Source organism: Macrotis lagotis, chromosome 1 (genome assembly GCF_037893015.1).
Source record: "Macrotis lagotis isolate mMagLag1 chromosome 1, bilby.v1.9.chrom.fasta, whole genome shotgun sequence".
Classification (NCBI taxonomy): Eukaryota; Metazoa; Chordata; class Mammalia; order Peramelemorphia; family Peramelidae; genus Macrotis; species Macrotis lagotis.
In genome coordinates this window covers 785,494,500-785,519,723 of record NC_133658.1, presented here as the reverse complement: position 1 = coordinate 785,519,723, position 25,224 = coordinate 785,494,500, and the positions used below count along the sequence as shown (strand labels likewise).

The 25,224-nt window shown below is 36.6% G+C and overlaps 1 pseudogene; it reads left to right on the top strand.

The window, feature by feature from the left end:
- The window catches only part of LOC141507018 (E3 ubiquitin-protein ligase FANCL pseudogene), a 142,000-nt pseudogene extending 131,716 nt beyond the window's left edge, over positions 1 to 10,284 (top strand).
- Positions 10,285 to 25,224: the final 14,940 nt, after the last annotated feature.

Here is a 25,224-nt window from a genome sequence, read left to right as displayed (position 1 = left end):
CCATTGAGTATATTTGCTGTTTCCTCTCCTAGCCATCTCTGATGAGAGCAAAGGTTCCCTCATTCCCCCTTGCCTCCCCCCTTCCATATCATTGCAATAGCTCGTTGTAATAAAAAAAATCTTATTATGTGAAATAGCTTGGACTATTCCCCCTCTCCTTTTTCTTTCTCCCATTCCATTTCCCTTTTTTTTTCTTATTGACTCCATTTTTACACCATATTTTATCTTCGAATTAAGCTTTCTCCTGTGCTTCAACTATAAAAGCTCCCTCTACCTGCTCTATTAACTGAGATGGTTCATATGAATATTATCAGTATCATTTTTCTATACATGCAGTTCATCCTCATTAAGTCCCGCATATTTCCCCCCTCTCCTCCAATCTCCATGCTTCACCTGAGTCCTGTATCTGAAGATCAAACCTTCTGTTCAGCTTTGGCCATTCCAAAAGGAACCTTTGAAATTCCCCTGGTTCATTGAAAGTCCATCTTTTTCCCTGGAAGAGGACATTCAGCCTTGTTGGGTAGTTCATTCTTGGCTGCATTCTAAGCTCTCTTGCCTTCCGGTATATTGTATTCCAAGCCCTATGAGCTTCCAATGTAGCTGCTGCTAAGTTCTGTGTGATCCTGACTGCAGCTCCACGATATATGAACTGTGTCCTTCTGGCTGCTTGTAATATTTTCTCTTTGACTTGGGAGTTCTGGAACTTGGCTATAATATTCCTGGGGGTTGGGTTTTTTGGGATCTCTTTCTCTGGGGGATCGGTGGATTCTCTCCATTTCTATTTTGCCCTCTGCTTCTAGAATATCAGGGCAATTTTCCTGTAGTAATTCTTTGAAAATGATGTCAAGGCTCTTTTCCTGATCATGACTTTCAGGTATTCCAATAATTTTAAAATTATCTTTCCTAAGTCTGTTTTCCATATCAGTTGTTTTTTTCAATGAGATGATTCACATTTTCTTCTAATTTTTCATTTTTTTGGTTTTGAAGTATTGATTCCTGATTTCTGGTAAATTCATCAATCTCCCTGAATTCTGTTCTTTGTCTGAAGGATTTTTTCTCCTCAGAGAGTTTTCTTATCTCTTTTTCCATCTGGCCAATTTTGCTCTTTAAAGCATTCTTCTCCTCCATAACTTTTTGCACTGTTTTATCCATTTGACCTAAGCTGGTTTTTAGCATGCTATTTTCTTCAGCATTTTTTTGGATTTCCTTGACTAAGCTGCTGACTTCATTTTCATGTTTTTCCTGCATCTCTCTCCTTTCTTTTCACAGTTTTTCTTCCAAGTCCCTCATTTGATTTTCAAAGTCTTTTTTGAGCTCTGTCATAGCCTGAGCCCAATTTCAGTTTTTCTTGGAGTCTTTAGATGCAGGAGCTTGTGCTTCCTCATCTTCAGACTGAGTATTTTGATCCTTCTTGGGCTCATTTGCAAAATATTTCTCAATGGTCTTCCTCTTGTTTCTTTGTTCATTTTCCCAGCCTAAGCCTGTTTTTTGGGGTGCTTCCTGAGCTTTTGGGACACTCCCACAAGGTTCTCAGTGTGTGAGGTTCTGTCCTCCCTCCTGGTCTGTGAATGACCATAAGCGCCCCCCTCTGCCATGGGGCTGAGGTGGGGGGGGGGCCTGCTGTTCTGTGGGGGGGCCTAGACTTCGATCAGTATCTGAATGTGGTCAGAGCCCCAGAGTCCTGTTCCAGAGGCAGAGGACAGAGCTCAGCAGTCTCTCTTCACTCCCCTCCCTCAGCTCAATGTGCTCATTCCCTGGGGGCTCCTGCTTACTGGCTCCGCCTGCTTCTGTTCCTGGATCTGGGCTGGGGAAAGACCAGGCTGCTTGCTGTGTGCCCTGAGGGCTGGGCTCCATGTGCATTGCTCTGGCAGAGGTCCCCGGCTGTTCCCCCACTTTGTGCCCGGTGCTCCCCAGGGTGCAGCTCAGGAGACTCCCCCGCTGCTGTGAGCTGAGACCCCCAGCGCCCTGGGGTTGCCTCTGGGAGGCTGAAGTTCTTTGGCTCTGGTGGGCCACCCCTCTGGTGGACTGCCCCTCTGGCCCCGGGGAGCAGAGCCTTTCTGCTCTTTTCCAGGTTACCTTGAGTAGGAGAACTGCCTCACTGGGTCCCTTTGTGGGTTCTGTCTCTCGAAAGTTTAGTTAGAGTCCTTAGTTTATGAGTTTTTATCAGAGAGCTCCTAAGACTGGATCCCTTCATGTCGCCATCTTGGCTCCGCCCCATACATTTACTTTTAATTTTTTTGCTTTCTTTTTTAATATTTTGTTTTAGTCATTTTAAAAATGATTCCAAATATTTTTCCTAGTGACATGCAAAGATAGTTTTCAACATTCATCCTTTTGCAAGTTTTTGAGTTCCACATTTCTCACCCCTCCCCCATATCAGGAAACAATCTGATATAAGGGACAACATTTATATTGATATATTCAAAACATATACAAGGTAATTATAGGGATTTTGGGGAATAAGGCTCTAGTAAACAGGGACAGATTTGGGGACCAGGTGGAAAATATCTCATAAGAAAGTTCAAACTATATATTGATGGAAATTAGTGATTCCAAGAGGCAGAGGTGAGAAGAGAGTGCATTGTAGGTACTAGAGATAGCCACTGCTCAAGTTCTGTAAACAGGAAACAGCAAACCATAGTCGAACAATTAGAAGATCAGCTTGGGCTTGGATAGTAAAATGCATAAAGGACTGATGGAAGATAAGGCTAGGAAAGTAAGTGATTACATCATAATAGTTATTAAATAATTAAGTTCCTTTGGCTTTGCTCTTTTTGCCATGCTTCAATTCAAACAAAACTTCTTTTGTTTCTCTGTTTTCTTCATTTATTTACACAACAACAATATTTATTTATATGGCTTGCTTGCTGTCTTATGTATATGACATTCTTTTCCTTGTCCCTGTCTTTGCACAAGTGATTCCTCAATTCTGGAAGGTCCCTACTTTTTCACCTCTGCTTTTTAGACTCCCTAGAGTCTTTTAAAGTATACCTTTGATTCTATTTCCCTGATCCCTTCTCCTTTTTCATTTGAATTATTAATACTTGTTCTTTCTTGAAATTATTTTGTAAGTGCTGTTTGCTCAATTGGGTTCGTGTTCTATTGTCCAAATTGAATGAAAGTGCCTTGAGGGCAGGAATTATTGCGTTTTTGTCTTTGTATCCTTAAGACTTAGAACAGTACTCAGAGTAGGAACTTAATAAATATTTTTTTAATTAATTCAATTTGCTCCTCCCTGACATCTTTATGACAGTTGCCAAGATCCTAGATCATGCCCCAGAATATTTAACTCTTTCACCATCAACTCTTTCATCAGGTCTTGTTTGGTAGGTACCTTATGTGGAACCCTCTATATCAAGTCAACTTCTACAGCTTTACTTTATGCTCATACTCCATGCATACCATCTGAATTCTTTTATCAGAACTGGTTTCAGAGCAGCAAGCAATCATGACTTCAAAAGACTTGACAGTGAAAGTAATGGAGTTGATATGTGAAATGAAATATGCATTTTCAGAACTTGTTTGGATGATTTGCTTTTTCTGGACTATCATTATTTGTCAAAAGGGAAGTTTCTAGTGAGGGGAGTGGAAATGAGTGCGAAGTTAGTGGATAGTGTTAGACATGGAAAAAAGCATTAATAAGAAATTTTAATGCAAAAAAGAAAACAAAAAAATTCAGGAGGGCACAGAAGATTTGTTACTATCCTCTTAAGATATATATTGTTTTATATATATATATATATACATATATATATTTTATGTGGGTTACATATATGATATAAATGTGTATCTAAACATTTCTTTAAAAACTATACAAAAGTTTATAGTTTCTTATAGACATCTTTCTTGCTCTTTGTTATATATTGAAACTTTTGTGTTTATTGATGAATGCTTAAGCTCACAATAAAAAGAAATATATTTTTTAAAAAGGGATCCAGGAACATATGATAGTAAAATTATCCCTTTTATTGTTGTTGTTTTTGATTTTTGTAAGGCAATGGGATCAAGTGACTTGCCCAAGGTCACATAGCTAGTGCATATCAGGTGACTGAGACTGGATTTGAATTCAGGTCCTCCTGTATCCAGGGCCAATGATCTATCTACTGCACTATCTAGATGTCCCCAGAATTGACCCTTGTTGAAACTGGTTGCTAATTCTGCTCTGTGTTGGGTTGATGATGGCTGATTTTGGTCAAAGATCCTAGTCAAAGATCCAAGATAACTGAGAATGGAAAATCATCAACTCTCCTGAAGTCTAGTTTGCATTAGAACTTATGCTTATGCTCCTGTGCTAAAATACCCCTTTCTCCTGAGATCAATTTTTTAAGAAATGTGAGTCAAACTGATCTACTTAACCACCCCTCATTCTACTTCATTTCTTCCTCTTTTGTGCCATGCTCATGAGATATGGTACACCCTAAGACTCTGCCTTGGGTTCTTATTTTCTCTCTACTCTCACTGGACAAACTCATGGACTTAGAATGAATGTAACATTCCATGAAGATGAGTCCCATCCAGGCTTAGTTTCTCTCCTGAACTCCAGTCCCATTTCAAGGATGTATTGAACATTTTGATCTGGGTTTATACCAACCCTATATATAGTTGATAGGGTTATAAAGTCATCATTCCTAAGCAGAACTCATTCTCTTTTCCCTGAAACCCACCACTCTTCTGAATTTTCCTTTTAATATTTACCATCCTTCTAGTCTTCAGAGTTGACAACCTCAGGGTCATCCTTGACTCCTCATACTCATTCATTCAATGTGGTCATTCTGTTTCCTGACCATTTCATTTCTAGCTTCACATCATTTCTTGTACACATCCCCTCCTCACCACTCATGAGCTGGTATCACAATTCAGTCCTTATTATTTCTCTCATGGATTATTGCAACCATCTCCTTTTTGGTTTCTCTGTCTAACACTTCTCCCCACTTTAGTTCTTTCTTCTACTAGTTTCCAAAGTGTTTTGCCTAAAGTACACATTTAGCCATGTCAATACAACATACTCAGCAAACTGCAGTGGCTTTCTATTATCACTAAGGTCAAATATAACCTCTTCTGTCACTTAAAGCTCTTCATAACCTAACAGGTGTTCTTCCATAGTACCCTCCTCCACACTCTCTAGAGTTTAGTTGGACTGACCTACTTGCTGGACCTTTCCACTAGTTGTTCCAAATACCCAAACACACCTCTGTCTCTTAAAATCATTGGTGTCCTTCAAGATTCAGCTCACATGCCACCTTCTACGTGAAGCCCTTTTTACTCTTCACACCTGCCAGTGAGTGTTCTCTATTCTCAAACTACCTTGCTTGAATTTTGTACTAATCTGTATATAATTTGTATATTTGCACTAATTTGTATATATATATACTTAGATATATGCATGTTATCTAACAAATAGGTTATATTTAGCTATATAACATATAATAAATTTATATTAATTTATATATAATATATATTCAAGCAAGGTAATGAAGTATATATAGGTTCTGTTCCTATGAAAGGAAGACCTTATTCAGAAAGACCCTTACTATGTGACCCTGGGGAATTCACTTAATCTCTTTCTATCTCAGTTTCTTTAAGTATAAAGTTAAATCTTTGATTCTCTAGTGCTTGGCATGTGTCTGGCATATAAGAGGTTCTTAATGAATACTTATTCATTGTTTAACTAAAATAGCTGGAGCTTAAGAATGACACAGATAGATGACACAGTGGATAGACACTGGTCCTGAGTTTAAATCCACACTAATTGTGTGACCCTGGTCCTGTCACTTAACCCTGATTGCCTCCAAAAAAATCAGATAAAAAAATGGAGGACTACTGACTTTCTGGAATCCTTAGAGGATAGAAGACTCTCTACTGTTCCAGCAAAGCAAGCACAAATCACTAGTGTTATCATGAAAGTTCTTTTTGAATAACTAGCAGTATAATTATTTATCAGTTTAATGGTTAAATCTCTGTCTCTGGAATAGATCTCTAAGATTCCTCAACATATACTTCTGACAGGAACCTTCTTGCTTCTTGCCAGATTATTTATGTAATTTTATATTTCTATTTGCTTCTTCTTCTAATGGGACTTTAGATTGGCTGCTATCTTTCCTTCCCAGAAAGAAATTCCAAGGTACACACCAATTCCAGTTGATAACTGTTTTGTCTTGCAAGTTGGGATGGTTTATGTTAATCCCCCCCCTCTCATTAAGAAGGAATGGGAGATCCTCCAGATCCTATTTCAGTCCTCTAAGCCAAACCTAAAAGATTAGATGCCTTTACTCTTATCTCTAGTTCTATTTCCATTTCCCCATCCTTCTTATTTTTCAGAGTTTACCAGTGGTACCTTAGAAATTACATGTTACTTTTTTCAGTTCTCAGTGTATTCATCTGGCCCTGATGTTTTGCATACATTGAAGACAGTTTTTACTGCCTACAAACTTGTTTTGGGTTTCAATTCCCTGTAACTACCCATTTTATGCTATACATAGTTCAATGGTCCTTCTCCTTCGCAGAGAAAACAGAAGTAGACTAAACTAAATATTGAATAGTTTACCTTCTTATGAACATCTCCCACTTTCCATTGCCTTTCAGTCCAAAATCCTAACCTTTCCTTCAGCCTCCTCTTGTCCCCAAGACAAGATAAGAATATTCTTTTGGTTGCCTGAGCATAGATTGATTACTGGAAATCATCTTGACTGAAAGATCAATACTTTGGACCTATTGATTGAAATCTTAGAAGGTCACTCAGCCATTCTGTTTAAGCTGAGAGTTTTGTTTAGGCCCATACATTTCATTATTTGACTATTATTCTGAACTTCCTTGGGAACTGTTAGACTTAATATTTTAAAGGCTGATTTAAAACTACTATCCTCTGTATTTTTTTTTAACATTACTTACAGTTACTTCATTTAGAGAATCACTAATGAATTATGAGCACCTATGTTCTACCCACATTTTAGTCATCCTAACATAAGGATCATAGGTAACATAGACTTAGATATGAAGATAGCTTTATTTTTTACAGATGAGGAACTGAGGTCCAGAGAGGGAAAGTGATTTGTTCAAAGTCAGATGAATAACTTTGTAAATGAATGGAAATAAGTGGAAGAGTCAGGATTTGAATTTAGATGATAGGACTTAAAATATATACTCTTTATATGCCACCTACTATTTAGGCAGTTTTGTGGATTTATATATAGGCATGAAACAAATTAAGTATTTCTTTATCCCTCAATAGTGTGTGTGTTTTTAAAATTCTTGTCTTCTAAAAAAGAATAAAAAGAAACCTTCTCATTACTTGATTCTTTATTGTTCAATTAACAAAAGTTAGAAAATCATGCTGATTCAGGATTCCAGGGAGTGTGAAGGATTGCTCTGCCCTATTCTTTCCCCTCTGGCTTTGGAGAGACTCAAGAATGTGTCCTCCTAAGTCTTGGAAGAAAACTTTCCTATCTCCTCACTCCCTGGTTCTCTTCTGAAACTGGGCTGCTGGCCAGTATGAGCAGAGAATCGCTAAGCTGTTAGAAGGTTAACAGCCAACAGTTTCCTCTGAACCTCTCAAAGGCACTTAGGAAACCGTAGCAGCAGAATGGCACCAACTGTGAGCCCTAGAGAATATGCTTGAACTCATTATTCCACATAATTACATATTAAAATTGCTTTGAATTCCCTGAGGACATAATAATGTGGTAGGGGGAGGTAGCCAGAAGCATGCTGGGTAAGTAGAGAAATGTTGGAAAAAAAAAGATGCCTTGGGACTGGAAATTTGCCACAAAAATTTAGCACTTGATTTGGAGCCATGAGGGCTGGGTTTGAATCCTATCTCATTATTTATAGTACTTACTGTATGGCCACGAAACAAGGCAGAAGGCACTTAACCTTCTTGGGTCTCCAATTCTATATTTGTCAAATGAGAGAGTTGTATTAGATAATCTTTAGAGTTATTTCTAGTCCTAATCTCTATTATTTGAGGATTTCCCCCCTCCAAAGAATTACCTAATACTTTCTGATTTTCACTTAGGAACAAATTCTGACTTGGTGGGATAATAATGATAAAGAAAAATAGAGAAACACATGACATGAGTATAAAATGAGAGAGGAATGGTGATTGAAGGAAAGAGTATTGAATGTAGAGTCAATTGGTAGAGGGGTGGGAGAGATAGTTGCTTTTATCCCCATTTTGAAGATAAGGAGACTAAGACAAAACAAAAAGTTAAGTGACTTGCCTAGAATCACACAGTTAGAAAGTGTCTGAGACTAGATTTGAACTTAGGTCTTCCTGAGTGACTGGCCCTCTACTACATTACTTAGCTCCCATGAGTTGGAATTAGTCTAGATGTTGACTAGCTGTGTGACTGTAGGCAAGTATTATTCTTGCTTCTCAACTGCTCAGTTGTCTGTTAAATGGATATAAATATGGTTATACTATCTGCTATTTCAAAATTGTAATGAGGAAAGCAATTTATAAATATTAAGTGCTATTTAAGTAAGCTTTTATTATTATAACATCATAATACATACATGTATATGTATACATATATTTATTAGAGCAATTAGAAAGTGCAGTGGATAGAATGTCAGACCTGTAGTCAGGAAGATCTGAGTCCAAATCTTTCCTCAGATACTTACCAGATGTGTGACCCTGGGCAAGCCATTTAACTCTATTTGCCTCAGTTTTTATCTGTAAAATGATATGGAGAAGGAAATGGCAAACCACTGTGGTATCTTTGCTGAGAAAATACTAAATGGGGTTGCAAAGGATCAGACATGACTGAAGCAACAACAAAAATTACTAAATCATACAGATGTCAATTTTATTTTTAATCTTTTTTTAAGGTTTTTGCAAGGCAATGAGGTTAAGTGACTTGCCCAAGGTCACACAGCTGGGTAATTATTAAGTATCTGAGGCTGAATTTGAACTCAAGTCCTCCTGACCCCAGGGCCAGTGCACTATCCACTGTGCTGCCCCTTGGTTTTCTTTAAAAGTCACACTTTAGTAAACTTAAACAGCGTCAGGCTGGGGTAGTAGTGACTGATGCAGCTTTGCTCTAGAAATATTGGCTTATCCTTTCCTAGAAACTGGAGAAAGCCATTTATGAGGTAATCACCTCAGCTTAGGGGCTGGACTTCCATGTTAGAATGAAGATATTCAACTAAAAAAAAATCTCCATATTTGGCAACTGAAGACAATACAGGATGAATATTATCAGATATTAAACCAAAGTTTGCAATACTTTCCTGATCTGGTGGACTTTGTTGGAGTTGAAGATGATTTGAAAGTTGCACTGAAGGATAAACAAGAGCTGCACTGCCATCTTCTCCTCTTTGCTACTTATATTATGTTAAAGAAATTGTAACTCTGGGTTGGGATAAACTCGTGTATGTGGATTTTTAGTACATTTAGAACATTTAGTACAATCAAGTTAAAAGCCCAAGACACTTCTGAGAGAGAACATCTAATCACTCTCAAGCTAAAGGCAAGTATTGCTATATGAATTTACCACTTCCATTTTCTGTTTCCCCAGACTCCATAAAGTTCATTGACAAATATTCATATTTTTGGTAGTGACAGTATCACTAGGTATTATGGGATGTCATGGATGAACGTGATCAGAAGATTTGAATTCTTGAGGAGGCAGAAAAACCCAAATGGAGTGAAATAAGAAGAATTGGAATAGGAAAAAATATTTCAATAATTATAAATGTAGACCTCATGCATCCCACAACCCTTCTTTAGTTAATTGGTTTTTTTTTTTGATAAGGCAATGGAGTTAAGTGACTTGTCATAAGGTCACACAGTTAGGTAATTATTAAGTGTCTGAGGTCACATTTGAACTCATGTCCTCCTGACCCTAGGGCTGATGCTCTATCCCCTGCACCACCTAGCTGGCCCTCCCACAATGTTTCTTAATGCTTCTTAATGCTTCTTAGTGCTCATTATGTGGTTTCAACCCCTGGAATTAAGTTGAGCAAGAGCAAACATATATGGAATCTGGAAAATAGCTTAGTACAAAATTGAATTTCCACTCCATGCTATCCTATAAAAATCTGATTTCACAATGGATTGTTGAATTTGTTATACTTATGTCTTGGAAGGTGTCATCCCAGACCAAGTATGTGATAATTCCCATTGTGGACAGCCCTTCCATCAGACCTACTTATTTGGTAGTTGAGAGGTCTGCTGACTAACAAAGTTTTGACATCATCTTTGGTAAATGCCTAGTCACTAAAATCAATTACATTGAAAATGTCTCAAAGGAAACACTGAAACAAGAATGTGAAGCATTTCTTTAGTAAAGAAAACAAAATTAAGAAAATAGTAAACAAATTAGCAAAAAATATTAAGATGGAACGACTAAAATCAAAAGAAAAAATTATGGTTAAGCTGGGAAATAGTGGACCAAAACACTGAACTCATATAATTTTTTTAAGTACTTAGCTTTGGCACTGAGGTGAATGGGTATTTCATGTGTCTAAGAAGATAGATTCTAATTGAATAATACTAGATTGGGAAAATCTTGATTCAGTCCTTGAAATGAGCTTGAAAAATGCTCATAGCTGGTTTTTACTGGGGAGTCTTTTTTACTCCTGATAAAAAAACCTTGATGGAGCTGACATTTATGTCTTCTCACTGTGCTTTCCTATAGAAGAATATATATATATATATATATATATATATATATATATATATATATATATATATATATAGACACATACATATTTAGTTGATATATATATATTTAGTTGATATATTTAATTGATATATTTAGTTGATATAGAAATACATATATATATATATATTTAGTTGACATATTTACACTAATACTGAACAAATGATCATACCAGAAAATTTTATTTTCATGTATTTTTAAAATTTTTACCCCAAACTTTCTAAATAAAAATCCTGGCTGAAGCAATTTAGAGAAATAAAGTCAGACTTTATAAATCCTAGCTACTGTGCCTCCAATTCCTCTGGGAATCATGCCTCTCTAGGAGACATGATATTCTGTGGGCACTTTAAAGGAAATGCTAAGAGAATTCCTTTCTATGACCTTTTGCTTAGTTTTGCCTTGTAATCAATGTTGGCGGGGGAACTCTGAGGATAACTGCTTGTAGAGCTAACCTTTTAACTCTTGACTTGTGGGTGGCAACTGTAGCCTGTGGGATGTGGGGGTGGCATGAGTAATTGTGGGTAAAATGAATCTAGTGACCATTTGGGCATGGGAAACTGTGGGTGTTGAGACTACTTTGGCCTTAGAATTCAGGAACAATATGAATGTAATGGATACTTTTGGCATTTGAAAAAATCAGCCCCCAGCTAGATTTAGAGCGTTATGGAATATTGTAAGTGGGAGAGGTATGAGAGATCATTTATTCCAACCCTGCTTTGTAATCCAGAGGAGGATAAGGTTGGGGTCCAAGGAGGTTATAAAAATTAGTATTATTATGTAGGAAAATTAATGTTTAAAGAATCTTATTAAAGTCACTATATTATATTATTTTGTTATATTTAATTAGTAATTTAATAATTGATAAAGTCAGAGAGAAGTGCTATTATTCACTTCAACTTAAACTTGAGGAAACTGAGACATAGAGAGGTTAAATGACTTGACCAATATCCTAATCAATTAATGAACAAGCATTTATTAAGTGAAAGTTCTGTCATAGGCTCTTTGGAGGGCCCTAAGGCTATAAAGTCAAAGTGATCCCTGCATTCAAAAGCTGTCATTCTACTGGGGCAGGCAACATGGGCATTTATAATTATGTTGAAAAACATAGACAAAATGAATAAAAGTTATTTGGCAGAGGGAGGATGCTGGGAACTAGGGAACAAGGACAGTTTTCATGTTAATCATATTGAGCTAAATTTTGAAGAATGCAAGGAGTTTTAAGAGTTAGAGATGGGGAGGAAGTGTTTTTCCAGGCATGGGCTGCATCCATCATGTAGCCTTATGTATAGAAGGTATGGTACTGAATATGAGAAACACCAAGAAGGACAGTTTGACTGGACTCTAGAGGGCAAGAAGGGGAGTAATATAGAAAAAAGGTAGAAAAAGGAAGGATGGTACCAAGTTGTGTAGGGCTTTACAGGATAAGAAATAATTTAAATTGAATCTTAGATTGGAGATTATTAAATAAGGGTGTGACAGACAATGAGTAGTTTCCCCAAACTTTATGAGGAAGGTACTACTAATATTTCTATTTTACAGACAAGAAGATTGACACAACAACCTTGGGAAGCAGGTATTCATTACTTTACAGATAACAAAATGTTTAGAGAAAACTTAAGTGAGTGACCCAGGGTCCCATAGACAGAAAAAGATGGTGTTTGGAACCCAGGTCTTCCTGATTCCAAGTCTCACAAGCTTTTCACTATACCATAACCCTGCCTCTTACCAACTCTGTATGGAACAGTGAACTAGAAGTAAGGATATGATAAGATTGTCTCCTCAGAACTCTTTTGCAATAACACACACACACACAGACACACAGACACACAGACATACACACACACTCATAAGGAAGTATTAGTAATGTAAAGTAAAGTAAATGCAGGTTAGCCCTGCATTTGTGGGAATACAATGCTATTCCCACCTTTTTACTCTAAGCATTATTGTGTCATCATGAAAATGCTATCTCTTAATATGTCTGGAACACAAACTTTTTTTCACTGAACTTTGGTTGTTCATGTGTGAAATTGCAATTACATCATTCCTTCCTGTCAATGAAATCATGGGCTTATTATTAATTTGAAAAGACTATGCATCATGATGATGATGACATCAAAGAAGATAAACAGACATTTTATTAATGTTTACACTGATTAATTTACTGCATAAAAATATACATGGGCTAAAGAAGGTGTTGCTAATTTTTATTGTAACAAAGGAATAGTAACAGAGTGGGTATGCATTGGTTGGGGATTGTCTGAATAAACTGTGATGTAGGAAAATAATGGAATTATACAGTGAGAAATGATCACTGTGAGGAAGTCAGAGAAAGGTGGGAAGATTAGTGTGAATTAATGCAGTGAAAAAAGTCTGATAAGAAAAATAAGACATACAATAATGGAAATAATATATATGAATAATGGGATAATGTACATGAAAATAATTTGTTAAATGAAGTTGAACTCAAAGTGCTATGCTAACTAATCTTTGTTCCAGAGAATAGACAATGAAACATTGCATTATATCTACAGGGCCTATATATCTTATTATATAATTAAATATAGGGTTTTTTTGCCTACTTTTTTCTTGTTTAAAGGAAGAATTAAATTCCTGGGAGTTCAAGTTAATAAATTATTATGATATGAAAAGAAAAGGCATAAATAAAATTTTTACTGATTTAATATAATTTTTATTGATTTTATCTAAAATTTTTGTTAATTTTATATTGAAAATGACAAAGAAGTTGCTGCTTGTTCTAGCAAGCAATCTTTTAAATTTTATTAGAGATTCTGTGCTGAGACCAAGAACTATAAATAGAAAGTCACATTTTGTTAAAAAAAAAATCCCAGAAGGCATTGGGATTTGAACAATCCCCTTCTTGAACAGTTCTGAGTAGGGACCTTAAAAATTGTCTGACATGAAAAAAAACCTCCCTCCCCAGTTTTTCCTAGTTCTAAGATTATTCATGCTGCAATTACATGACTGATGTCACCCTGTTTTGAAGGTAATATATTAGAGAATGTTCTGAGCCCACTCGATAAAAGTACAGTGTGAATGGTACCATGTGTTTTCTTGATTAGAAATCAGACTTGCTTTAGGAGAGCCAAGTACAGATTAGATGAATTATATGAAGATTTAGAAAGGAGAGAAACAGTCAAGGACATTGGCAATTTTTCTGGCATATAGCAAGGTAGAGATTACAAATGCTATCTAAACAGGCCCACCATTGCTAGTAGGATGGTAGGTATTCGTAGACAAAAATTCATCTGTTTATTTCACAAATAACAGGGCAAGGGAGCTCTTTCTGAAACTCTTAGTTCTTGTCTCTATTATTTAAACCTTCTACTGGATTTTCAACACATTTTGACAATGGAATTTCTAACTAGCATTTATCTAGCCTTTTAAAGCTTGCTAAGTGCTGTACGTTTGTTAATTTATTAGTTCCTCAAATAAACCCTGGAAAGTTGGTGCTATTTTTGAACTCATTTTGAAGCTGAGGAAACTGAGGCAGGAAGCGATTCTGTGATGTCTTCACAGTAGACACAGCAGGCAAGTGTCTGATTTGAACTTAGGCCTTCCTTGCTCCCAATCTAGGTCCATAGTTGAGAGGGACCAGAGAGGTCATCCAGCCCCAACCTTACATTTTACACTTGAGAGAATTGAGGCAGACAGATTAAAAAAGATCACTTGGTATTCAATTATAGCATCTGGATTTGAATCCAAGTTTCCTGATCCCAAACTGCAACTCTTTTTATTACCCCACACTGTCTCTATGTATCACTTTGTATTAACAGATTTATAATGCTTTCTTTGAGTACATGAAATTTTCTCTCTCATCAATATATAGCTCAGCTTTGTATACAGAATACACCTGATAATGTCTGCCGAATCAAACTGAACATAGAATCATAGACTTGTGGCTTTTTTCTGATAATAATAATAATAATGTTGGGTAGGGGTGTGGCAGGTGATTTCTGTGGAGGAGGTTTCAACATACATTTTTGTAATATTTTCCTTCACTCTCCCCCTTCCCAAGAGAGCAACCTGATATAGGTTCTACATGCAGAATCATGTTAAACATATTTCTATAGGGAGGTGCTTTCAAGTAGGTTAACTAAATCCCAAACAAAGACCACCCTACAACTTTTATTAGGGACTCCATTGATGAATCGCTTATAGCAAACATTACACATAAAAATCTATCTCCTGGTCTGCTCATGAAACTGCTAAGAGCATTTCTTGATGTGACCCACTTCCTCCAAGCCCAGAAACTACCTTGCTGATAATATTGGCTTATAGTTATATACTGCTTTACAATTACAAAGAACTTCACAGGTTTTATCTGATTTGATGCTCCCAGCAACCTGAGGAGGTAAGATTATTCAGACTTCTCCTTTTCATAAAGGGGAAACCTGAACCTCCAAGAACTTAAATGATTTAAGGTCACATATGGAAAGGTAGGTAGGAAGCATACTGGGGAGGGCTTTGGATACCAAGTTGGGGATTTTCTATTTTATTCTAGAGGTCACTAAGTGTTAGATCTGTGTCTTATTTATATCATCTTGGCAGTTGTGTGGCAGGTGATCTGAAGAGATTACAAACAGGGACTTCAATTAGATAACTACTAAGATAATTCAGAAGAGAACTACTGAGGGCCAGAACTAGGGGGAGAGGCTATGAGAGAAGAGAAAATGGGGCAGATGGCTCAGATAACTTAAGCAGAATCAATAAGAACCAACAACGATTGAATACTGGTAGAGGGTAAAGGAGGAGACTCAAAATTGATTCTTAGATTGTGAACCAGGATAAGACCCTCAGAGAAAATAAGGAAACTTGTAGGAATGGTGGCCTTTAAATAAGATGCAATGAATTTTCTTTTGGGCAAGGTTGATTTGAGATTTCAGAGGATATCCAAGTGGAAATATTTGAGAGGCATCTGGTTATTTGACATTGTTGTTTTGAGAGATTAGGGATGTACACATAGATTTTGCATCAATGTCCCAGTTTTCCCACATCCCTTCCAATATTGTTCATTTTTCTTTCTGGTCATATTGGTCAATCTGATAGGTGTGAGGTGGTACCTCAATAATGTTATGATTATAGATAGCTTTGATTTCTTCATCTGAGAATTTCCTTTCCATATCCTTTGACCATTTATCATTTGGGAATGACTTTTATTTTTTCTAATTGACTCAGGTCTCTATATATTTTAGAAATGAGTCCTTTGTCAGAAACACTGTAAATATTGTTTCTCAGCTGCATTCCTTTTAATCTTGGTTGCAGTGGTTTTGTTTGTGGAAAACTTTTTTAATTTAATGGAATCAAAATTATAAAGTTTGTTTTTTATAATGTTCTCTATTTCTTCTTTGGTCATAAACTGCTTCCCTTTCCATAGTTCTGACAGCTAAACTATTATTTGTTCTCCTTATTGGCTTAGGATATCACCTTTTTTTTTTTGTAAATCCTGTGCCTATTTTGACTTTATCTTGGGAAAGGGTGTGAGATGTGGATCTATGCCTGTTTTCTGACATACTAGCTTCCAGTTTTCCCAATACTTTTTTTTTCTAGAGACATAATGAAGATGGTGTCTTTTTTTTTTTTTTTTTTTTTGTTTTTTCAAGGCAAGGTCACACAACTAGGTAATGATTAGGTATCTGAGGCTGGATTTAAACTCAGATCCTCCTGACTAACTCTAGGGCCAGTGCTCTATCCATGGTGCCATCTAGCTGTCCCTTCCCAGTAGCTTGTATGGAAGAGTGAATTCCTCCCAGAAGCTGGAATATTTGGGTTTATCAAATAGCAGATTACTATAGGATTACTGCTGTTTCCTTTGCACCTAACCTATTCTACTGATACACCATTCTATTTCTTAGCGACTACAAAATTGACTTTGATGACTGATGTTTATAATATCATTTTACATCTGGTATGGTGGACTGTCTTTCCTTTCCCTTGATATTCTCGACCTTTTCTCCTCCATATGAATTTAGTTATTTTTTCTAGCTCACAAAATTAATTTTTTGGAAGTTTGATTGATGTGACACTGAATAAATAATTTATTTTAGGTAAAATTGTCATTTTTTTATTATATTAGCTCAGCCTACCCATAAGCAATTGACATTTGCCCATTTATTAAGATCTGATTTTGTGTGAAATGTATTTCATTGCTGTTTTCGTATGGTTTTTAAATATACCTTGGTAGGTAGACTACCAAATAGTTTATGTTGTTTGCAGTTATTTTAAATGGGATTTCTCTTTCTATCTCTTGCTGCTGTATCTTGTTAGTAATATAGAAATGTGGAGAATTTGTATATGTTTATTTTATATTATGTGGCTTTGCTGCAGTTGCTAGTTGTTTCCAGTAGTTTTTTAAATTATTTCCTAGGATTCTCTAGGTCATATCATCTGCAAAAAATGAGAGTTCTGTTTCTTAAATACTGATTCTAATTCCTTCGATTTCTTTTTCCAGAAAAGAGAATTCTGGGTTTGTGTGAGTAACAAGATAGCAGATTAGATGGGCTCCAAAACAGAATTTATATACCTGAGATGAAGCCATTTCAGCTATTTCTCTAATTTAAAATATCTAGAATCCAGAAGAAGGTAAAAACTAAATTCCCCAATCTAAAAACCAATGCTTACTGATATGACACAGTCTTACATAAAAATTCATCTCTATACCTAAGTTCCTCCTCCCTTTTTCCAGCTGTAGAGCCTCTGACTCTAGGTTCCAGAACTTGGCTCCAGGTATGGAGAGTCAACTTGACCGCAGATCTTCATCAATAAAATCTTCCCAGGAAAAAGAACACAGAAGCACTGAGCAGAGAAAGCAGGCTCTGAATTAGTGGTACTGGGTCAGAAAATTAAGGAACAGAGCTAGTGTGATGGATCACCAGGAGAGGACACACTGTGTCTTCCACTAAGCCTGAGGGAAAGAGCACAGCATTTATCTGGGGCTTCTTCTGATGACCCAAAAGTCAAAGACCTAGACAAGTGAACTGTGAAATGTCTTCCATGGAAGGAGTCTTAGATCCTTTGAGATACAGCCCTCAAAGAAACCACAAACAAGAGGAAGAAGTCATGAAGTGAGTGATAAGGAAAATAGTGGGAGTGGGAAGATTGAAAGTACCAAAGATTTCAGGAAGAAGAAAATTCAAAGCCCTTGAACATAAGCCAATAAATCAACAGGTAAAATAATAACAACAGAGGTATACGTGTACTTTGGATCTAGAAAATGAATTCAGATATTGATGCCTAGATACTGAAAAGAAAAAAACAAACTGATCCAACATTTGCTGAGACAGAGGACCCTACAGAATTTGAGGAAAACATGCAACCAGGATGCTATTGTGCCTAAGTGATTTGAAAGAGAAATGAGAATTTTGAATGAAGAATGTACATTCTGCACAAGAAAAATAATAGAATAAAATAGAATAGAAAAAATGAATATTCAATGACAAGCGTCATCAAAGAAGCAAAAGAGAAAACAATAAATTGAGAATATGAATATATGGAACTGAAGGACAGCCTAAGAGAAAATATGCTATGAAAATATGCTATGAAAACTAAGCATACTACTGGTTCTCTGATATTGAAGCAGACCATGCCAATCAACCAAATGATTGGTGGTATGAGTTACACAATGATGTTTATTATAGTGAGGGGTATGTTGTATAAGACATCCCTCTCACTTTCCTTTACCAGAATCATATCATCCCATGGCCTGATTTATAGGAAGTAGGACTATCGGAGACAGTCTGGTTACTTATGGGAGTCTCTTGGTCTTAAATTGCTTTCACTTCCTCCTGAATCAGTGAAGCACCACAGCACTTCATCAATACTAGGCAATCACTATCATGTGATACTTGGTGACAGAATGAGAAGATCTTTTATATCCTAACCTGTCTGTCAGTGTCATTAGTAAGGGCTTTCTTCTCATACCTTTCACCTTTGAGATACTCATCAATCTGCCTGTATCAGCAAGGGACCACAGTGCTCTATCAACAATGGAAAAGCATCAACATGTGATGATATTTGGTAACATCTCCATACATCCTAACTGTCTCTTGATGGACTCATCCACTTTAAGCTACACATCAGTATGGCATAATTGTCAGCAATTTAGCACTAGGACAATGTAAGCTTGCTTCTGAGTCTCTGCTTCTCTATCTTTTAGTAGAGTCCCCAGAGTTCAAACTCATCATATGTCACTAAAACTGTGATGCTTCTTTCCAGGTCAGCTGGAGCTTCAAAGAGACCTTTGGTGGGAGAGCACCAAGATGGGGAGCAACAGCTTCACATCCCAACTGGAATGATCCAACCTTAGAGTCAGTCCTAATCCCGAAGTTACAATCTGGACTGCTGACTTCCCTTACCTACATTGTTCCAACATGCCAGAGGCTGTTCACTTTGGAGACCTGCCACTGATATGGGTACAGCTGGGGATGAGATTTACACCCTCTTCCCAGAATTTTCAAAGGTTGGTAGAGAGCTCATCCAGTGCTTTCCAAGATGCTGGACTGTCTCCTGGGGAATGAACCAATTGCAGGGTGACCCTGCCCTTCACAAAGAAAAGAGAACTCTCCCAGGGGCTCCCTAGACTTATCTCAGATAAGTTGGATCACTAATTAGTTCATGAGGCATTTGGCTCCAATAAGAGAGTCAGTTACTCCCACAATTTTCCCGGCTTCATTGAATTTCTTCACTGAACTGTAAGACAATATCTACAAATACAGCTTACAGATCATAGGTTTCCCAGGAAAACATGGAAAGGACAAAAACCCTTAATATAATGAAGGAAATAATAAAAGAGAACTGTTCAGAATGTCAAAACACAGAATATGAATTTTTTGACTTAAAGAATTTGCAGATCACTTCCTGAAAAAACCCAAGGCCTCAAACCCCAAAGCACATAGTGGTTAATTGCAATAATTCACTTTTATTAACAATTCATTTCAGAAGTAACAAATTCTGTAAGCCATCAGGAAAAAGACTTTCAAATAAAAAAGGAAAGGGCATTCAAATAGCTCAACTCTACTCTGCACTTACTAGATAAGAATGAGGGAACAGAATAATGTATTCTGAAGAACAATGGAGCTCATGATGCAGCTTAGTGTAACCTCTCCTGCAAATCTGAATTTAATCATACAGGATATAAGATGGATGTTGAGTAACAAAGTTTGAAACATTTTTAGGAAGAAAACGAACTAAAGACATTATTTGCCTCTCAAATACCCCAAACAACAGAAAGTCAGAAGTGAATAAATACAGCAGGGAAGTACAGTACTAGGAAAATAATGGAGAGATCAATAAAAGATTTCTTTCTAAATGGACAAGAGACAGGGGTGAAGTTAGAAATTTGGTAGAGGTAACATTGAAGAGATAGAAAGTATGCTAGGCAGAACCTGGTAACAGCCTACAACTGAATGCTTCTTTTGTGGAACTACATTACAACATGGGAAGGTTCATAGAGTGGAGGGGATTAGGGGATAGAGAAATGAATGATGCACCAAAGTCACATTAAGGGTTAGCAATGAGGGGAACATGGTCTGTGTTATCTCAGAAAGAGAAGCTCCTACAGGAGAGTAGGTGAGGAGGAGAAGGAGGAAAATGAAAATAATAGGAAGGGATGGCTAGGTGGTGCAGTGGATAGAGCACTGGCCCTGGAGTCAGGAGTACCTGAGTTCAAATCTGGTCTCAGACACTTGATAATTACCTAGCTGTGTGGCCTTGGGCAAGCCATTAACCCCATTGCCTTGCCAAAAACCTAAAAAAAAAAAGAAAAGAAAAAAAATAATAGGGAAAGGAAGTTGGTCTTACTTTGGAGATGGGAGGAGGATCTGATGATGAATGCTCCTATGAGGGAAGAGATAATTAGTGAAGAGAGTTGAGGACCTTACACTGGATGAGATGGGAAGTAGGAGGAACTGGAACTTCTGGGGCTGGGCAACTGGTACTTGAAAGGGCAGGAGGGCATTTCTACACAAAGGTAGAAAATAATGTCGAGAGGTTATAAATCAGTGGTGGGCTACATAATCAGGAATATGGTGAGGAGGGGTCCTTATTTTCAAAGGTGACAAATCATGAATATTAGAGGGTTTGTGGAAGGATAGACACACTAATACATTGTTAGTGGAGCTGTAGTACAATCATTTTGGAAAGTAATTTGGAAATATGCAAACAAAATGACAAAAAAGTCCATACTCTTTGAATTAGAGAGATTCTATTTCTGAGTTTATACCTTGAGGAAGACATTGACAAGAAAGAAGTTCTTAGATATATGTAAGAAATTATAGTGACACTTTTTGTGATCAGTTAAAATTTGGAAACAAATTATTTGACCATCAATTAGAAAATGACTAAATAAATTGTGGTATGTGACTATAATGGAATGTTACTGTGCTTTAATATATATATATATATATATATATATATATACATATGTATGTATCATTAATATAAAGAAACTTGGAAAGATCCATGTGAACTAATGAAGAGTGAAGGAAGCAGTCAAGAAAGCAATATACACAGTAACTACAACAGTGTAAATAAAAAACTACACATTAAAAAATTAAAACTATAAAGGTCAAAGGTCAAATTAAGAGAAATGAAAGAACACCCTTAATCTATCCTAAAAGTGGTCCATAGGTAATATAAGTATTTATTGATTTTTTAATGTATTGGTCAGTTGCGTTGACTTTTTTCCTGACTTTTTTCCCCCTTCTTTTTTCCTTTCAAAAAAATTAAAATCAAACAAAATTATGACATATGGTATGGTTCTGTGGGAAAGGGAGTAGGAATAGTATATATAGTAGGAAAGGGAGTAGTATATATACATATACATAGTATAATATGGTGATGTAAAACAGAAAATTTCAATAAGAAATTGTTATTAAATGTTGCAGAGAAATCAAAAAAGAGTAAAGACTGAGAAAAAGTTATGGGATTTAGCAACAAAGAGATTATTCCTCTTCATTTTGGGTGCAATGGATAGAGTGCTGGGTCTGGAGTTAGGAAATCCTGAGTTCAAATCTGGCCTCAGACACTTACTAGCTAAGTAAGTGACCCTGGGCAAGTCACTTAATCCTGTTTGCCTTTATTTTCTCATCAGTAAAATGACCTATAGAAGGATTGACTAGAGTTACTATACCTAGGTCAAAGTTTCCAAAAGCCTTACTTGATGATGATGATGATGATGATGATGATGATGATTTTGTCCTTCATTCTTTTTTGCTTGTTTTTTGCAAGGTAGTAGAGTTAAAGTGACTTGCCCAAGGTCATACAGCTAGGTAATTAAATGTCTGTGATGGGATTTGAACTCAGATTCTCCTGACTCCAGGGTTGATGCTCTCTGCACTGTGCCACCTAGCTGCCCCTTGCCCTTCATTCTTGAAAAAGACCTTAACATCAGGGAGATGATGCCATGACATGCATATAAATTGGATTTGAGTGAAAGGGTGCTGTGCTAGGTCACCAGTCTCACTTTTTTTCTTTAGAGCATCTGGATACAGAGGCCAAATATGAGCCAGGACAAGTGGAGATGGCCCTGGAGGCTAGGCAGTCAGGGTTAAGTGACTTGCCCAGGGTCAAACATCTAGGAAGTGGCATGTGTCTGAGGCTAGATTTAAACAAAGGTCCTCCTGACTCCGGGACTGGTGCTCTATCTACTGTGGTACCTGGATCTTTCCCCAAAGGAACAGTTCTACCGGAGTGCCCACACTCTAGCTCTGAAATGTGTTGAAGTTCTAAGGATGGACTGCTTTGAGAACTCTGTGCTGGCTAGGCAGGGTAAAGCCACAGCAGTGGCCTTGATGACTCATCACATCCCCTTCACCCTCATCAGGCCCAAGTTGATTACCATCTGTGGTATGCGAGACCAATTGTGCTAGCCAATGGGGAAATTGAAAATAAATAAAATTATACCTATTAACTTGGTTGGAGCAATATCTTGGATGAATGAATATTACCTAAGCAGCCCCTGAAAGGTTTGGGGAGATTTGAACCCAGGGCTATTCTGACTCTTGGCCTAGTATTTGTTTTATTGTGCCACATCTTTTTTTCAAGTAGAGGTTAGACTAGATGGCCTTTGAGGTTATTTATAACTGAGTTTTTGTGATACTGAAAGAGAAATCTCTAGATCTCCTAATTGCCCTCTCAAAGTCTAGAGTCCAGAAAGGGTGAGAGCCCTATTACAATATTTCTGGAAGGCAATTGAATTTCTTATTTGAGTTTTTTCCATATGTAATTTTTTTCCATTAAAAATTTTTAAAAAATATTTATTTATTTTGAACATTCATTGAAATTTTTTTGTGTTCTAAATTTTCTCCTTCCTGCCTCTTCCCCACCCACCCATTGAGAAGGCACGAAATGTGATTTCAATTACATATTTCACATACAGTATTATAAAGTATATGCTATTATACTATTTGAATACAAACAGTATTTAGATTTAATTTGAAAACAAATACTACTTAAAAACAGAAATCCCATAAGATGGTTTATCATCTAATGGGGAATGCCACTTGGGCTGTTGAAAAAAAAAAGAAAAAGTTATTAGATATAGTCAAGTCTCTATCACCCTTATGATTGGAGAAGAGTGAACTGGATAACCCAAGGTTATTCAATTTAAACTATTCAGGATATAAATTTTTTTAAAAGTGTATTTTTGGGTCTTTTCAGTGGATTTTCTTGAGTCTTAGCAGACTGACAAATTTTTTTTGTTGTTTATTTTTAATGCTAGATTTATTAATAATAGAGAAAAATGTGAGCTGAATGGTAATAGGTAGAACCAAAATAATGGTGTCATTAATTGACTGCTGTAAATTTGGAAAAGTTACTAATGGAGTGTCCTAATGATATCATTGATCCAATTCTGCTAACATTTCTGTTAATGTTTTGGGTACAATCATAGATAGTATGTTTATTGAAATTGTAGGCAACTAACAATAGAAAGGAGAACTAAAGTGTTGGGAGACAGACACAGGATATAAAATCTTAATTGACTAGAACATCATACCAAATTAAATGAAACCAAATATAATAGGCATTTGGGGCTCAAAAAATCAATGTAAAATCTCAAGATAGGGAAGAGTATCTAATCTGAATGAAAAATACTTGTGGAATAAGTGTATTACAAGTTCATTATAAATCAACAGTATGATATGGCAGGCTAAAGAAATCTTAAGTTGCAGAAGTATATCAGAAATGAGGAAATAGAATCTATTGCTTTGGGAGGTAGTGGATTCTTGGTCATTAAAGATAGTCAGGCAAAGATTGGATGAACTTTTAAAGGTGTATAGGAGATCCTTAGTCAGGAATAGGCTACAATACATTATCTTTGAGTTTTTTTTTTCAATTATGAGATTTTGTAATTAAATGGATAGAGCTTTGAGAACCCTGAGTCACCTCTGCACCATAATGAGGAACCAGAGAGAAAAGTCAAGAAAAATTTGGGGTTAGTTTTAGGAGGACTACCCTAACAAATGTGAAAAAAATATGACCAGATTGCTGGGTGGGCATCAGGTAATGAATTTTCTAGTTTTGGCAGTGGAGCTATAAGTAGGTTTGGGTGAGTAGCTATAACTAGAATGGAGTAAGTAGCATTTCACTTCAGGGTACCAGTTTCTGGGCCAGGAGAGGGGTACATCTTCCCTGAGATGGTATTCTGCTGACCTACAGCACAACATTCTTTCTTCACTGCAGCACACTGTTCTCCCTACTGTGCTCCCCTGATTGGATCTGGGGATGTCAGGGGCCATTCCTGATGAGTGATTGTCTGTCTGGGATGGACTTTTCTGGGTATAGTCTTTTTTTTTATTTTTTCTGGGCTCATCACTAGGCCCATTTGAGTCTTTATAAATTGACAATACTTTTTATCCTTTTGGACAAGATTGATTAATGCGGACCAGATGATAATACACTTTGGTAGTCAGAACAAGTATAAAGATGAGGTGGGTGTTTTTATTATTTTTTTATTTTTTGGTTAGCATTTAGAATTTGTCCTTGGATCAAGAGCTCTTAGTTGTGGTTCTGTCAGTCCCACATTAAAGATGGAGGGATTGTAGTTTGCAGTGGTTAAGGTTTATTCTCATTGATGAAATTGTGTCTTTCAAAGGCAAGGTTTTTTTTTTGGGGGGGGTACATTATGACCACCACAGTAAAACATATTTATTTAACATTTTAAATTGCCAGTCTGCTTGGGTAGCAGAAATTGCTTACTAAGAATTCTTTGGGCCAATGAAATCTTAGGTTTCAATCCAAATCTGTCTTTGCCTTTCTTTCCCTTCCCCCCTCAAAAAGGTTTACAAAGCACTATCCTAGCAGCAACCATGATCTGCCAAGAATACTTCAGGAAAACTAAGTAACTTGTAGATAGCATGGCTAATGAAATGAAATGAAGAAGAAAAAGGACTTTGTGAAATAAATATTGGCGGGGTGAAATGCTCCTTGCTTGCATCTACCTCATAGTGCCTTACACAGAACCTGGGTTCAACAGATAGTTGTTGAATTGAATGGAGTAGGTTATCCAGCATCTCAGTATCTCAGAGGCTACTGTGTCTAAGCTATA